The sequence below is a fragment of the Natrix helvetica genome (assembly GCF_964273705.1).
Source record: "Natrix helvetica genome assembly, chromosome: 1".
NCBI classification, from domain to species: domain Eukaryota; kingdom Metazoa; phylum Chordata; class Lepidosauria; order Squamata; family Natricidae; genus Natrix; species Natrix helvetica.
The window spans coordinates 58784078-58800862 of record NC_138548.1 but is presented as its reverse complement, the minus strand read 5'-3'; the positions used below and the strand labels follow the sequence as shown (position 1 = coordinate 58800862).

General features: G+C 39.2%; 1 protein-coding gene across 1 annotated transcript in view; it reads right to left on the bottom strand.

Moving 5' to 3' along the window:
* The window catches only part of SLC25A21 (solute carrier family 25 member 21), a 293494-nt gene that overhangs the window by 120548 nt on the left and 156161 nt on the right, over positions 1–16785 (bottom strand). The gene's annotated exons all lie outside the window — the stretch shown is intronic.

The following is a 16785-nucleotide window of genomic DNA, read 5'->3' as shown; positions in this document are numbered from 1 at the left end:
ATTGAAGTATCAGATGTTCTAGTGCTGAGCATGTTTAGCATGGGAAACAAGGATAACACAAAAGCTTGTTCTTTTCAGATGAGCTCAATGTCTTCTTTTGAGACAGTCAAGTTTTTTGGGGGGAAAATTAAGCCTTGATTAAAAACTGTATTGAAGTGTTAAAACTTGAGTCAAGACATCATAGGCTGAAATTAAAGATATCTAACTAATTCAATCTGCAATTTTACCAATATATTATTTCTCTGCAGCAGTGCCAATCTGCAGTTTTGGAATCTTAGAGTACTAATGCTAAGTGTTAGAATCTTGTGGTTCACAGAAAAGGGGCAAATGATGAAACGTATGTTGCAAAAACACAATACATGCTATGAGATTTATTTACCTGCATGCAACGTTAGAATGCAAATGCAAAAAGCTGGATTTGTGTTGGGACATTATAGATAGATAACCTTCAATGTCATTTTTTACTGTGGGCACACTGGCACACATTAAAAATGCAATTCTGTTAGCTGCTCTCAAAAGTGTACATATGCGTAACACAATACATGCTATATGCATACACACACACACACACACACACACATACACAGACATACACACACACACACGGACATGGACATACCCCTAATACATATAAATACATATATATTAATCACTGTCGATCTTGAATACATATGGGAAAGAGGAAACTTGAGACTTCACAAGGTTGATACTATAATGGAACAAAATTGACTGAAACTGGACGTTCTGCTCCGAATACTATGAAGCCTCCTGCCAGTAACAAGGAAAACAGGTTGTGAAGAGGATTGTAGTGTCCCAGACAATACTGCAGACCCTGGTCAAGCATCACTTGCATGCTATGTCCTGGAAGTGGACTGCCAATAATCTTCTCTGCTATCCTCACCACTCTCTGCATGGCCTTCCTGTCCAAAGCAGTAATACTTCCAAACTAGACAGTAATATAATATGACAGGATGCTCTCAATCGTCCCTCTCTGGAAAGTGGTAAGGACAGGAGAAGGAAGATGTACTTTCCCCATGCAACGCAGAAAATGCAGCCACTGCTATGCCTGCTTCACCAGTGTCTCACTGTTGAGCAATCAAGCCAGCCTACTTGTTAGCTGCACACACAGAAATTCTGAGATATTCAATATTTCATCATTGTTACATACTCTATTACTATTCATAATCAATTTCTCTTGGGTCTGATGGTAAAAAAACCTGATTAAATCAAGTAAATTGCATTTGGTATAAGATTACCTAGGTGAATGGAATACTACAGTATTTAATAGTCTCTCCACATTTACAATACAATACAATACAATACAATACAATAGTAGAGTTGGAAGGGACCTTGGAGGTCTTCTAGTCCAACCCCCTGCCTAGGCAGGAAACCCTATACCGTTTCAGACAAATAGCTATCCAACATCTTCTTAAAGACTTCCAGTGTTGGGGCATTCACAACTTCTGGAGGCAAGCTGTTCCACTGATTAATTGTTCTCACTGTCAGGAAATTTCTCCTCAGTTCTAAGTTGCTTCTCTCCTTGATTAGTTTCCACCCATTGCTTCTTGTTCTACCCTCAGGTGCTTTGGAGAATAGTTTGACTCCCTCTTCTTTGTGGCAACCTCTGAGATATTGGAATAATGCTATCATGTCTCCCCTAGTCCTTCTTTCTCTTAAGTTAAACATACCCAGTTCCTGCAACCGTTCTTCATATGTTTTAGTCTCCAGTCCCCTAATCATCTTTGTTGCTCTTCTCTGCACTCTTTCTAGAGTCTCCACATCTTTTTTACATCGTGGCGACCAGAACTGAATGCAGTATTCCAAGTGTGGCCTTACCAAGGCATTATAAAGTGGTATTAACACTTCACGTGATCTTGATTCTATCCCTCTGTTGATGCAGCCTAGAACTGTGTTGGCTTTTTTGGCAGCTGCTGCACACTGCTGGCTCATATTTAAATGGTTGTCCACTAGGACTCCAAGATCCCTTTCACAGTTACTACTACTGAGTAAGGTATCACCTATACTGTACCTGTGCATTCCGTTTTTGTTGCCTAAATGTAGAACCTTACTCTTTTCACCATTGAATTTCATTTTATTAGATAGTGCCCAATGTTCAAGTTTGTCAAGATCCTTCTGTATCTTAAGCCTATCTTCTGGAGTGTTGGCTATTCCTGCCAGCTTGGTATCATCTGCAAATTTGATGAGTTCCCCATTTATTCCCTCATCCAAATCATTGATGAAGATGTTGAAGAGTACTGGGCCTAAAACAGAGCCTTGGGGTACTCCACTGCATACTTCCCTCCATGTAGATGCAGTTCCATTGAGAACTACACGTTGAGTGCGGTTGGTCAGCCAGTTACCAATCCATCTGGTGGTGATGCTGTCTAACCCACATTCTTCTACTTTATCTAGTAGTAGGTTATGGTCTACCTTATCAAAAGCCTTACTGAAGTCCAAGTAAACTATATCAACGGCATTCCTCTGGTCCACTAATTTTGTCACATTATCAAAGAATGCAATAAGATTAGTCTGGCATGATCTGTTTTTGACAAATCCATGTTGTTTATTTTCCCTAACTTGACCAATAGATTGCATTGACCAGTAATGGATCACCTACTTTTCAACATAATCCTCCTCACAATTTCATCTGTGTCCAGGATTTTTGCTCCCTCCCCTTGATTCTTCTTTGCCTTACATAGTCCCAGGCTTCTGAACTGTGTCCAACTATATATGTTGTTTTCTAATCCCTGCTCTTAGCCACAAGGGTGCTTCTACCAGCAGTTTGTTCAATCCTAATCTCTTTTTTTGTAAGAGGGTATTTGGAATTTCCAAAGCCTACTTTAATAATAAATATAACATCTCATGAATATTCATTATAATTTTCTTAGCTTCCTCTCCTCTCCCCTCCTTTTCTTGCAGGCATTTTTCCAGCAAATAAATCAGATGAATTCCACTTCCATTGGCAGCAAATATATTTTGGTAACTTCAACATTTTATCTGCTTTTGTGTTTCTTAAAAGATAAAAAAACATCTTTGTTCTCATCATATAATTATACAGTAGTTTTGTCTAGTTACTTCATTTCCCAAGGCAGCATTCTCTGCATAATAGCCAAGAATATTGTATGCAGATATGAAAGAAGGATGGATGGATGGATGGATGGAAAGAGGGAGGAATAGGAGAGGCAAGAAGGGAGCAAAAAGAACAATAACCACAGCAACTGCAAGTGTTGCAACTAAACTGATAAAAATCAATATACATTCCATAACAACAACAAGAACAACAACAACACCCTGGACATAACAGTTGTTTATAAGAAAGACAAAAAAGTCTGGATCGTGGCTGTAGCAGTGCCTGGAGACAGCAGAATAGAAGAAAAAGAACTGGAGAAGATAACAAAATGCAAAGACATAGAAATCGAACGACTATGGCAAAGGCAAGCAAGGGTAGCATCAATAGTAATAGGCATCTTGGGTGCAGTCCCAATACAACTGGAGCACCAGTTGAACACCATAGGCATTGACAAATTTGCCATCAGTCAATTGCAGAAGGCGGCTTTACTTGGAACTGATTCCATCTTGCAACAATGTCTGTAACACCATCAAACATCCAGATTTGCATATCCCAGGTCCTTGGTAAGTACTCGATAGGTAGACAAAAATGCCAAACCCAGACTGAACATCTGGCTGATTGTGCGATGAATAATAATTTCTGTATTACCATTTGAATAATACTTGTTCAGAAAATACGATGGGTTAGTTGCATTATTGACAATTTGAAAAATAGTCCAGGACTTTAAAGGTATGGTACTTTCTTTGATAATACTGAATCTGTCATCTTTGAAGGTCCTTTTTAAGATGTGATCATAATCCGCATAAAAGAATAACAGAGTTGGAAAGGACCTTGGAAATCTTCTAGTCCAACTCCCTGCTTAAGCAAGTCACCTTATACCAGTGATGGCATTTGTGTCATTGCGTGCCAAAAGCATGCCCATAATGCAATGCATGCATGAACTCCCCTGCTTGCTCCACGTCCCCTGGCCCATTTTTGGCTTCCAGTTTGGTGCAGGAGGCTTTCCAGGCCCAAAACCAGGCACATGGGGACCTTGCACTGCGCCCCCGCTCCCTGTTTTGGCCCATTTTGGGCCTGAAAGTCCTCCTGCACCAACCTGAAAGCCAAAACAGGGCACTGGGGGGGGCACATGCTCCCCTTTCACCCTGTTTTGGGCCTGGAAATTCTCCTGCACCAATCTAGAAGCCAAAACAGGGTGCGGAGGCACAGCGCAAGGTTCCCCCGTGCCACATTTTGGCCTAAAAAGCCACCTGCACCAATCTGGAAGTCAAAAATGGGATGGACACATGCGCAAGCCCCAAAAATTTAATGAGCGCCCCTCGCACATGCACAACAGAGACCCGAAGATCACTGACTAGCGGGAGGCACATGTGCATGTGCAGTGGAGCTGGGCTGGGGCGACAGCTAGCATGCCCGCAGAGAGACCTCTGCGTGCCACCTGTGGCATGCGTGCCATAGGTTCGCTATCACAGCCTTATACATTCCAGACAAATAGTAGCCCAATCTCTTCTTAATACCCTCCATTGATGGAGCACCCACAACGTCTGGGGGCAAACTGTTCCATTGATTGATTGTTCTGAGTTAGAAAATTTTTCTTGTTTCTAGGCTGAACCTCTCCTTGATAAATTTCCATCCATTACTTCTTATCCTGTCTTCAGCTGCTTTGGTGAATAGGTTGACCCTCTCTGCTTTGTGACTGCCCATTAAATATTTGATACCAGTCTTCTGTGAATAGAATACATGGAACTGGAAACTGAAGCATTATCATACAATCATAGGCAATAGTAGTAAATAATAGAGGTAGCAGATTGAGAGGAGAAACACAGATCCAGGGCCTAAATTATGCATGTCCATTAAAATAGAATTTGTGTTTAAAACTGCTTTCAAAGATAAAGAAAATGCAAGTGAAATTTACATGGGTGGAATAAAGCACTTTTGCATGTATTACTTATGAAGCATTTAGGTATAAATGTTATTTTCATCTATGTATGGTTTCTTTGTCATCTCATGTTTTTCTTAAAACCAAGCTCTTGGTTGATTGTAAGCCTTTGTTGATTGTAAGAAATATGGCCAACCAGAAAGGGTTCAAAATGACATAACAAAAAACAAAAAACAACACTATGAGTAGAAAGGACGGGAGGGGGGGAGGAAAAGGCATGACATGCCAACATCACAAATGATGCAAATCACATCATCTTCATCATTTGCATAACAAACATTGTCATCATTGTGACAACCACTGGGTGCCTAACAGTAGCAATCTCTACAACCTGCAACAATAAAATAAGCTCAAAAATATCACAAACAGAAATGTAATGAAATTCTCAAGAATTCTGAAAAAAGAAAAAAAAGAAACCTCTTTTACAAAAGCATCATAAGGCAGATTTCAGTAAATCATAAGAACTTCTACAAAGGCCCTTTGAATATCAGTAATAAATGTACTTAGGAAGAGGGAATTTTCTTCCCTGCAATTGTGAGCTATAGATTTCAACCTGAAAACTTCTAACACAATTCAATTAAGTTATACCTGTTGTGTTTCCAATATTCTCCAAGCTTGATTTTCTTCTGCCAAACCTTTTCTTACCAGTCTGGGTAATATCATCAATGCTCTAATGGGAAGAAATGAGCTTTGTTGGTTATTTTATATAGAGGAGCTTTTGTTGATTTGAGTTGTATGTATTGATTGGAGGAAATGTTTCTTCTTTAATTGCCATGCTATTTTTTTGTTATTGCTCACAGCAAATATTAGATGTTGGTTCCTGCATACTTGACTGTTGGTTAATAGGTGTGTGACAAGAGAGGATATCAATGGTGAGATTCAAAATTTTTTATTACCGGTTCTGTGGGCATGGTGTGGCTTGGTGGGCGTGGCTTGGTGGGGTGTGGCAGGGGAAGGATACTGCAAAATCCCCATTCCCTCTCCACTCCTGGGGGAAGGATACTATAAAATCCTCATTTCCAACCCCTTCTAGGGCAAGGATACTGTAAAATCTCCATTCCCTCCCCACTAACTGGCTTTCCAGCTCTGTTCTCCTGTGCAGGGCAACAGAAGAAAACCCAGCTAATCAGCTGGAACACCGATCAGCTGGGACTCAGGAGGCAGCGAATAGATGGGCCTGCAAGAGGTGGTATTTGCCACTTCTCTGAACTACTCAAAATTTCCACTACCAGTTCATCAGAACCGGTCAGAACTGGCTGAATACCAGCTGAATATCTCTGGAGTATATGTTCAGTCCTGTTTGCTACTTTCTTTGCCCTTTGGTTGCTCTTTCTAAAAGATTCATTAATAGGGTTCATTTCAAAATGAAATCAGAAATTATTTCACAGACCGATTTTAAAAAAAATCATTTGGGATGGGGAGAGATGAAAACCAAGCTTTGAGAACATCAAGAACCCAACAAATCAACCCTAAGCTATATATAGTCTCTACTATTGCAATTTACATCTGTGCTTGCCAAGAGAATCATTTATACTTCTAGAATAGTATTTTCGCTGCCATATTAATTTTCTGCTTCCAGTTTTGTGGGTGTGAGTTTGTGGCTCACATAACATCCATTACTAGTTATTCTACCGAGTTGAGGCAAGATGGGCCAGTGTGTTAGCTCAGCGGAGAGTCTCTAGCAACCGCTGAGTTTCTCAGGGTTGTGTGCCGGGTTGTAGGAAAACTGCCTAGAAAAAAAATCTTGCCAGCCAAAAACTTAAAATAATATCCTTTGCAAGAGAAATTGCTAAGATAGATAGATAGATAGATGATAGATAGATAGATAGATAGATAGATAGATAGATAGATAGATAGATGATAGATAGATGATAGATAGATAGATAGATAGATAGATAGATAGATAGATAGATAGATAGATGATAGATAGATAGATAGATTGATTGATTCTGCACATTTTCCAAAGTCTTCAGGAATGATATCCATTTAGATTACAGTCTTTACCTTCTATGTTTTGGTCAGATCAGGTCCTAGGTGCTGGAAAGAATGATGCATGCAGTTTATTGCGGTACCCACACCTCCCTGACTCCCTTGGTGCGGAAAACATTATTCACCCTTCTCAGTGGGCTTTTCTTATTTTCCTGGAATAAGATAGTCACAGAGGAAACAGAACACAATGGAAATTTGCTCATAGAGAGAAACACATGTCAGGCACTGTATATTACATAGCTGGAACTATGCATATTTGTTTTGGCATTTGAATGCATAGTGTCAGAATATACAAAATAATAATAAATATTGAAATATGTGCCTTGCCTTGCCTTGTAAAAATACACCTGATTGTTAAACTGCTCCATATGAACCAAGAATTAATTATTAGGTCTTGATTTATGAAAAATAATGCTTTTAAAAAAAGAATGTTCTGTCAAAATCAACACCTTTGCTGCCAAAAGAATGCCGTGTCACTTGACAAATGGTTGAAACACTGTAAATGTTTCTGCTGCTATAAAAAAGGTTTCATTCATAATCCAAATATGAAATAAAATAGATTAAATGATTAGTTCTACTTTATAGTTTCTGCAACATTAAAACGCCAGATCTGTTCCAATTCATGCTTGTAAACTTAAATCTTTTCTTCTTCAGGGTAATGAGATATAATTCTACAGCAGCATTAGGCCATCAGAATAGCACATTTTGTCTGTTTTTTAAAAACTTTAGTATAAAAATAGTATAACAGTATTAAAAAGCTATTCTCATCCCTATGTTAAACTTAAAGAAGCAAACAGATGCATATGCAGGTAATCCTCATCTTACAATAGTTAGTTTAATGACTGTTCGAAATGACAACAGCACTGAAAAAAGTGGCTTATTACTATTTTTCACCCTAATGGCCTTTGTAGCATCCCCAAGGTCATGTGATCAAAATGCAACTGACTCGTATTTGTTATCATGTGATCATCCTTAACTACCTTCTGACTAGCAAAGTCAATGGGGGAGCCAGATTGACTTAACAACCATGTTCTAAGCTAACTGCAGTGACTCACTTAACAACTATGGCAAGGAAAGTTGTAAAATGGGGCAAAACTCACTTAGCAAATGTTTCACTTAGCAACAGAAATGTTGGGCTCAATTTTAGTTGTAATTGAGCCCAATTGTAAGTCAAGGACCATCTGTACTTGTCATTTGGCTCCACCTTTTTCCCCTCCTCCTCCCATCCAGCTACCCCTCCCAACCTGCAGAAACCTTTGGATGGATTGGAATGAATACTTGTGTTGTCTGTTACTAAATAAGCACTTTTGAAGTAGGTCTTCTGTCAAAGTAGGTGTAAGTACCGTGTTTCCCCGAAACCCTGTTTTCTTTTGACCACTGAAATAAGCCCTTGGCCTTATTTTCGGGGAGGTCTTATTATTTTTGAGGTTCAGGAGGCGGCAAGTGTGGTCAACTCGTGGTGGCTGCTGCTGTGTTGCAATATTTTCAGGGAGGGCTTATTTTCGGGGGAGGGCTTATTTCAGCACATGCGCTCAAAAGGTTAAAAAGCCCGATTGGCTTATTATCCTGGGAGGTCTTATTTTCAGGGAAACAGGGTATTTAGCTATACAGAGAAGATTGTACTAGCACTGCTGTGGGCATTTGTAGACACACACACACAATTAAATTCAATTCAGTTCATGTGGAACCTATAGTAACCCCATAGCTAAAAGTTCCTAGGGTAAGGTTAAAAAAAAAGTATACCAAACATTTTTTTTTAAATCAACAATAAGAGCAGAAGAAGTTAAGAATCCAACAGGACTAAAAATGTACCTTGAATATGTAGTTTAAGCATATATCTATTCATGCATACACATCATAAAAGAATTAAAATTAATCTATAAACATGAATTATTTGCTTGTTTGTAATTAAATCAATCATATTCAACATAGCTGCACCTGACTTTATACATAGTGAGAAACAGAACTGAGTATTATCAGTGTTCTGATGGTACTCTGCTCCAAATTCCTATGATTTCACACAGACAGGTGTTACCTCACCTGAGAAGGCGATGAAACTAGAAAATGCCACAGGGCTCAATGGAGCCAAATAGGAATCACCTACCGATATCCTCTGATATAGACCCTGCAGCTAGGAATAAAACTACCAGAGCTCGGGATCTCCAGCTCTCAGTCTTGCCCCATGAACATTATGGTCTAATGCAGCGATGGCGAACCTTTTTTGGCTCACGTGCCATAAGTGGGGGGAGTGCAGGGGGGTAGTGTGCGGGCGTGCCGCACCCTTAATGCAATGCACGACCCCCCAATGCGCATGCACGCATTAGAGGCGCGACCCCCCATTTTGTGCATGCTTTTTTTGCCCTCCCCAGGCTCCAGGGGCTTTATAGGAGCCTGGGGAGGGTGAAAACAGCCTCCCCTGCCCCTGGAAGCCCTCCGGCGGCTTGAAGGACCTTCAGGACGCTTCCCTGAAGCCTCCGGAGCAGTCAAAATGAACCTCCGAGCAAACCGGAAGTGACTTCCGGGTTGCTCGGAGGGTCGTTTTGAGCGCTCTGAAGGCTTGAGGGCCTCCAGGGGGCAGGGGAGGCTCTCTTCGCCCTCCCCAGGCTCCTATAAAGCCTCTGGAGCCTGGGGAGGGTGAAAAATGGCTTTTAAAAAGGGTGAACTCAGCTGGCCAGCGGCACATGTGCGCTGGCCAGCTGACAGGGCAGTGCCTTGTGTGCCCTGACAAATGGTTCCACGTGCCACCTGTGGCACACGTGCCATAGGTTCGCCATCACTGGTCTAATGTATCAAAAGTCACAGAGAAACACAATAAAAGCAACAAGGTCACATTCAATCTGTTTCTTTCCATTAACAGATAGTTCACCAGGGAGTACAAAATCATTTTCATCTCTAAGGCTGTCTTGAAAGATGTAAAATGTAGAAAAATGTAGAAAGTTGGCTGCCTTTGGTGTTTCATCTTGCCCAAAGATGATAGATCATTAGAAACCTAAATTGAATATTTTGCAATGTAACTTTTAAAAAGCTTCATTAGAACTATGTAAAAAGAATGATATAGTCTTGTTAACTGTTGCAATTATTAATCAGCCTGGTGCCTTGTGGAGACATACTTCGGTTTTCATATACAAAAGACTGACACATAGACTTCAAAGAAACACATTTCTCTCTGGCTGTCCAAGGACGGACAGATAACATTCCTTTCCTGGCCGTACTGAAGGGGAGGCGTTCATCTCTATCTCTGGCTGTGTAACTAAACTTTATAATCACGTGTAGTGTTGCTATGTATGAAATCATAATTTTTCCTTCTGCTATTCCTTTGTTTGCCTTCTGTAACCACCCACTTTTGTTACCAATAAAAGGGACGTGTAAGTTTAGATTTACGCGCTTCCATCCCGAGAACACTGTGTGTGTACTCATCATTCGGCTGGTTTCATGGAAGGCCCTCCAGTGACCCTTACAGTTAACTAGCCAAACTATCTTTGCATGCGAGAATGGTTTTATATTAGATAAGTATTTTGTGAAGATTTTCTATAATGTAGACATCAGCAGCAGTGGTGGGATTCAATTTTTTTTACTACTGGTTCAGTGGGCGTGGCTTGCCGGGCATGGCTTGGCGGGCATGCTTGGCGGGCATGGCAGGGGAAGGACACTGTAAAATCTCCATTCCCTCCATACACCAGGGAAGGTTACTGCAAAATCCCCATTTCCTCCCGATCAGCTGAGACTCGGGAGGCAGAGAATAGATGGAGGCAGGGCCAGTCAGGGTTGGTATTTACCAGTTCTCCCAACTACTCAAAATTTCCGCTACTGGTTTTCCAGAACTAGTCAGAACCTGCTGAATACCACCTCTGATCAGCAGCTACTAGTGATCTAAGTGAAGGTTCAAAGAAACCAATCATAATGATTTGAGAGTGAGCCAAACAAAATAGAGCTATCATGATATAACAAATCTTTATATCATTTACTATACTGTATCTGAATAGGAAAAGTAACACCATTATTCTAACCTAAGGTCCATTTAAATAGATGGTTTCTGGTTTATTTAGGGTGCATACATGAGATAATTTATTTCTGTGGTCCATACTAAGGGTTGCAATTTATCTAAATTCTGAGATATGAACAGTGTTTCTTGTTCAACTCTCCATATATTATACTCAATTCCTCTTCTGCAAAATCAGAACAAATAGGAATAAATGTAATGAAACATAGTAACACTAATTGGAACATGCAAAGGAACAAAATCCTACCTGAAAGAGGGGTATCACATTTGAGAATAGTGATCAAACAACAGAATTGCTGTATTGCAATTTTGTTTTAAAATTTGCATTAAATCTAATACTCTTTTGTTGACAATCCAACTGTGATAAACTTTTTGATTATAGCCTTTCTAAAAAATGTCAGTATCTATAAAATGAGAATATGACACTATATTTGCACATTCTTGAGAAACAGGCTTAAAGCCAAAATAACCAACTTGTGGAAATGTTAGTATCTCAAAAAATAATGGGTGAAAAAATATTTAATATTCCTTACGAGAATATAAGGAGGTCATGCTAGTTTGAAGCCTAGCTTTTATATTTCTAGTTGTTAATCAGTCATGTGGCAACTATATGATAACATAACACTTAAATGCATGTATACTTGAAGATTTAGGAACTAAGAAGAAAGTTGTTGTTATGGAGGGCAAGATATAATTAGGGTTGATGACAATTTATGCAGTTGTGCAAAACCTAAGAAGTATTCAAGGGCATTAAAATTATAAGCAAGAAGCAATATGAAAAAAAACAGATTTAAAGCTAAAAACAAAAGAACATTGTGAAAACAAATGTTATTGATGGAGACATGCAAGCAAGTCACTTTTTGTAACAAATTACAGAGTGGTGGTCCTGGCAATGAAAAAGGCCTTCCTCCAGTAACACTCTAACCAGGCAGTGAAGGAGTTATCTTCTAACCAGGCACTATTTAGATAAAGGAATGTCTGCAAGCAAACAACTGAGCTCAGAGCGCACCAAGGACTGCGTGGTGAAGAAGAAATTCTGACCAGTAGCATCTTAAGAATCTCAGGGTACAAGTGGAAAAAAAATCCCTCAAAATGTTTTCTATGTGTGCCATCCCAAGGCCTTTAAAAATTTGAAAAACCCAAACATTGAACGGAGTCCTAATATATATATATATATATATATACCCTGTTTCCCCCAAAATAAGACCTCCCCAAATAATAAGCCCAATCAGGCTTTTGAGCGCATGTGTTAAAATAAGCTGTCCCCTGAAAATAAGCCCTCCCCAAAAATATTGCAACACAGCAGCAGCCATGAGGTGACTATGCTCGCTGCCTCCTGCACCTCATAAATAATAAGACCCTCCCGAAAATAACCCCAAGTGCTTATTTCGGGAAGGGGCGGGGGTCAAAAGAAAATAAGCCCCTGTCTTATTTTCGGGGAAACACGGTATATATATATCCCTATTAATAAACAATATAGTATTGTTTTGCTTTGTTGATAGAAGCAAACCCTTGGTAGACATTTGCTGAAAACTGTTTTAATCCTCCTATGTTGAAACTGAACTGACTGGGATAGTTCTTTATGTGTCTGTCTGATTTCAGCAGGTTTCAAGTTCTCTAATGAACAAAGCTAACAACTCGTGGCTGCATGGACTATCACCCTTGAGGGCCATGATGTCTTTGCATTTAACTGCCTTGTCGATAGAGGTTTGAAGAGTAGGTCAGATCAAAGAGGTGTAGAAACATAAAAGGCAGCTGTCCTTCATTTGCTCTTAATTAACTTCATCTGTCCAGACCCTTGGCACAAGTTCAAATCTATATGCCCTATGACCTGTTCAAAAGTTCTGTATCATTGCACAGATTTCAACAAAATATAAATCTGAAACTGTTTATTAATTTAACTTAGGGAAAAGTCTTGTTTTAAAGGCAGATGCAGTAGAACCAATAAGCCAGCAATCTTTCTGCTAAAGTATAGCATCAAAATATTTTGCATTCCCAAACTCATGGCACATGGGGATTGAAGAGATCTTGAAATGCTAGATCATTCCAGAAAGGTGGATGCTATATTGGATGGGGTTTATTGCATGTAGCCTACAGGTGTTACTCTTCACTGAAAATCAGGTATCAATGTAGAGACACACAGAATCATTTTTTTCTGTATTCACAGGAAATGTATTTTTCTTTGGTTTATTGACCAATGGGATTCATGAGATTCTGGCAGCTGCCGACAATCTCAGTTTTGGACTTCATCCTAGTATGATCCTCCATGCATGGAAAGTTTAATAGTTTGGGTGTTTGGGAGGTGGAGGGAAACAATTTGCACAAATACTTCATTTTTCTATATCCCTCATTGACAGCAATCCGCTTACTATAAAGATACATTGATTTTGAAGGAAAATGCTGCAAAGTTGTATAAGCTAAGACCTACTAATTGAAAACAATTCACCATATAATGAACTTTAGCACATCCAATGCATCCAATCATACAGTGATGTAATTGGAACAGGCCAATTTTGCCACTGAGTCCAATTTCTTGTCCAGGAAGAATCCAAATGAAAGCATTCCAAAGGGATGGCTGTCTAGCTTTTCTTGAATAAAACCAACAAAGTGAATCCCATCAACTTGAATCCATTCTTCTGCGTTCTGTGCTATGGAATGAGATAGGACAGGTCTTGACTTTCTTTTGTATGGCATACTTTCAACTATTTGAAGAGTGCTACCATACCCTCCTACCCCTGAGTCTTCTCTCCTCAAGGATAAACGTACATTGCATTTGTGCATAAAGGCAGAACTTCAATATGCAGACCAAATTTCCATTTGCTTGAGGCAGTGAACACTAAAAATAAATAAACTTTAAAATGACTTAGGAGAACAAATTGAAACTACATTTGTGGTTGATGTTTTCAGCTTTAAAAGGGACCACATCTGTCCTTTTTGTCAAACTTCTTTCTAACATTATGCAACAAAAAATATTTAAGATAGGGGTGCTTACGAGTTACAATTTAAATTTTTAGGGCAAACCAACACTTACAAAGGATAAGCCAATGAAGTAGAATGAGTGGGGTCCAAATATGTGGGCAGAAATTTTTTTCCATGGGCTTTTGGAGAAGAATAGAAATTTCCTTTTTTCTTTACAAATTCTATAAAGCCTATTTTTGAACACATGTTCTTTAAATGATAGGAGCGGTGCACCATTCTCTGGCAATTGTCTTCATGAATTCCACTGGTGGGCTCAGAAGCCTCTGGGTTACATAGAAAAGAGCTAATATGCTCTCTGGGGTTACAGGCTGCTCCATTCCTGATTTAAGACACCCCTAAGACTGAATTCAAAATGTATGTATTACCCAAAATACATAGCATAGCTAGGTATTTGTTGTTTGGAAATTTTCTCTAACTTTTTTTAATTAATTACTAGTTACTAATAGACAGAATAATTTTTAAAAAATGAATATATTAATCGAAAGCCTATTACAAACTGCATGTTAAATTCATGCTATGGATGATACATTCACAATATAGATTTTCTATCCGCCAGCAAAAAACCAACAATATTATCCTACAAATTATCAAATCCTTTATGCTGCCTTGAGTGCGCAAGAAGCTGTTAAAACATTACTACGGTAGTTAAAACACAACATTATTCAAAAGTGTGAATTTTTCAGATTTCACAATCTATTTTAAACCTATTTTATTTTTCTGTAATAAATCATTTTTGCAAATGATCATTTTTGTAAATGATCCATTTACTAGGACTCTTCCCCCATCCATAGTTTTAATATAGAGGTCATTGGTTAATTTATAGAGATCTGTCTTAATTACTAATGACCTTTCAGCTTCATTTACAAACTAAACATCTTGCCATTTAGGCAAGATGATTGAAAACTAATCTAGAACTTTCTGAATCTCACAAATTATTTCCCACAGCTCCTCTTCTTTAGAGTTGGGTAGAAGCCCATTAAATTGATTTTTGAGTCAGGGTGTGAAAATGTACCATATTATTAGTAATAGATTATGCTTTTTTAAAAAAAAATCTTCTAGAAACAGGAAAAGGTTCTTGTGGGATTTTCCACCTCAGATGCCAAAAATAACCAGTATGGATTTTATGCATCATGGTTTGTGCCATTCCCTCTTCTACCTTATGCCATAAACATCTCCTTCCTCTTCTGTCAAATAGTGCTTGAGGTTTGTGTCTACCACCTCAGTGTGTTGGCCCAAAGAGAATGGATGATGAGGGAGAGACCTTGGCGTCAGAGCAGCCACACCCGAGAAGAGTGCCCCAAGGAAAAATACCCATTCTTTCTCTTTTTAAATGGTGCGTTGAGAATGCACATTTAGCTCAATCTCTGAGCTCACTTAAATTTCTAACCTAGCATACTGTCTTAATCCAGCTTTTAATAAACGCATAGTATCTGATGTGGGTTTCTGATCTTCTATTATATATTTTTTTAGAAATCTAGCATTCATTTTTATTTTATAATTATATATATTTAAAAAATGATCTATGTGATTTATAATACTTCTTTTGTAAGATAACAGCCTTTGAACTTAAGGTGCCTCTATCTGTCTGTATCCTAGGATACTCACAGTTTTTAAAATTGCTTTGACTGAATAGAAAGCCCACAATTGATTGAATTGTAGAAAGCCTTGTAGAAACCACATAAATCTCCCAAAAAAACTTTTTTGTGTTGAGTTAAATCTTGGTCTTGTGAATAAGGAATGGGTACAGTATATCACCTGGCAGCAGTTTTCAGACAAAAGTCTTTCCCCACTCTACCAGTGAATAGAGTGGACCCAGCTTGATCATAGTATGCAAATTATGTTGCCCGTTCATTAAAAACTACAGCCCTGCATCAGAGATGGGTTGCTTCCGATTCAGCCCAGTTCGGCCAAACCGGTAGTGGAATTCAGGCCTGGGTTGTAGAATCGGTAGAGACCCAGGCCTGCCTTGCCCCCAAACCGGTTCCCTTGCTGCTGCTGGGCTGCCGCCATTTTGGTTTTTAGTAGCTGCGCATGCAATTTACATTGTTCAGTGTTCAATTTTGCATTGTACAGTGTTCAATTTACACTGAACTGCGGTTGAGAACCGGTAGTAAAACCGGCAGCAACCCACCCCTGCCGTGCACCTCATATTAGTTCAAGGTCTTCCTTTTTTAAAAACAGCTTCTTAAATGTCCTCACTTACTGCTGCCCTTGCATTAGCCAAACATTACAAGAAGAGTTGCTGGGAAAGAGAGCCTGGTCCCTCTTGCAAGGCGGTGCTGAATGATAACTTTCCACCCCTTACATACCATGAGGGGCCGGTTGGCCTTGAGAGACCTTGTACTTGACTGGTACCCATCTGTCTCTGACTTTTTGTCAGGTAGTCTGGGTAAGGGTTAAACAAAATGAAAACCAAACATATTTTTTGTCTCTCCTGAGGGAAACTGCTTCTATTACATGGATATAAAATGTTGACGAGCCGTGCCAGTAGACATCTAATAGTTACTTTCCAGAAGGCTCTTTCAGTGCTTGAGTCAGCTCCGCTTACAGCTGCTTGACTATGAACGTTTCATAAGCACATCAGCAAAGAAAGTAGGAACATTTTTCTTATTCCCTCTACAATATCTTCTTCTTCCAAAGGGAAGGGAAACCCCTCTGTTCTTCTCTCTCTCTCTCTCTCAAACATCTGTTTGAAAAAGGGGAAACCCCAATCTGGCTTGGTGAAATACTATATGCCCAAGGAAACAAAATTCCTGAAAGAATCATTTCTAAAATTCCTAATGCAGAACAAAGGGCAAATCATTTTGT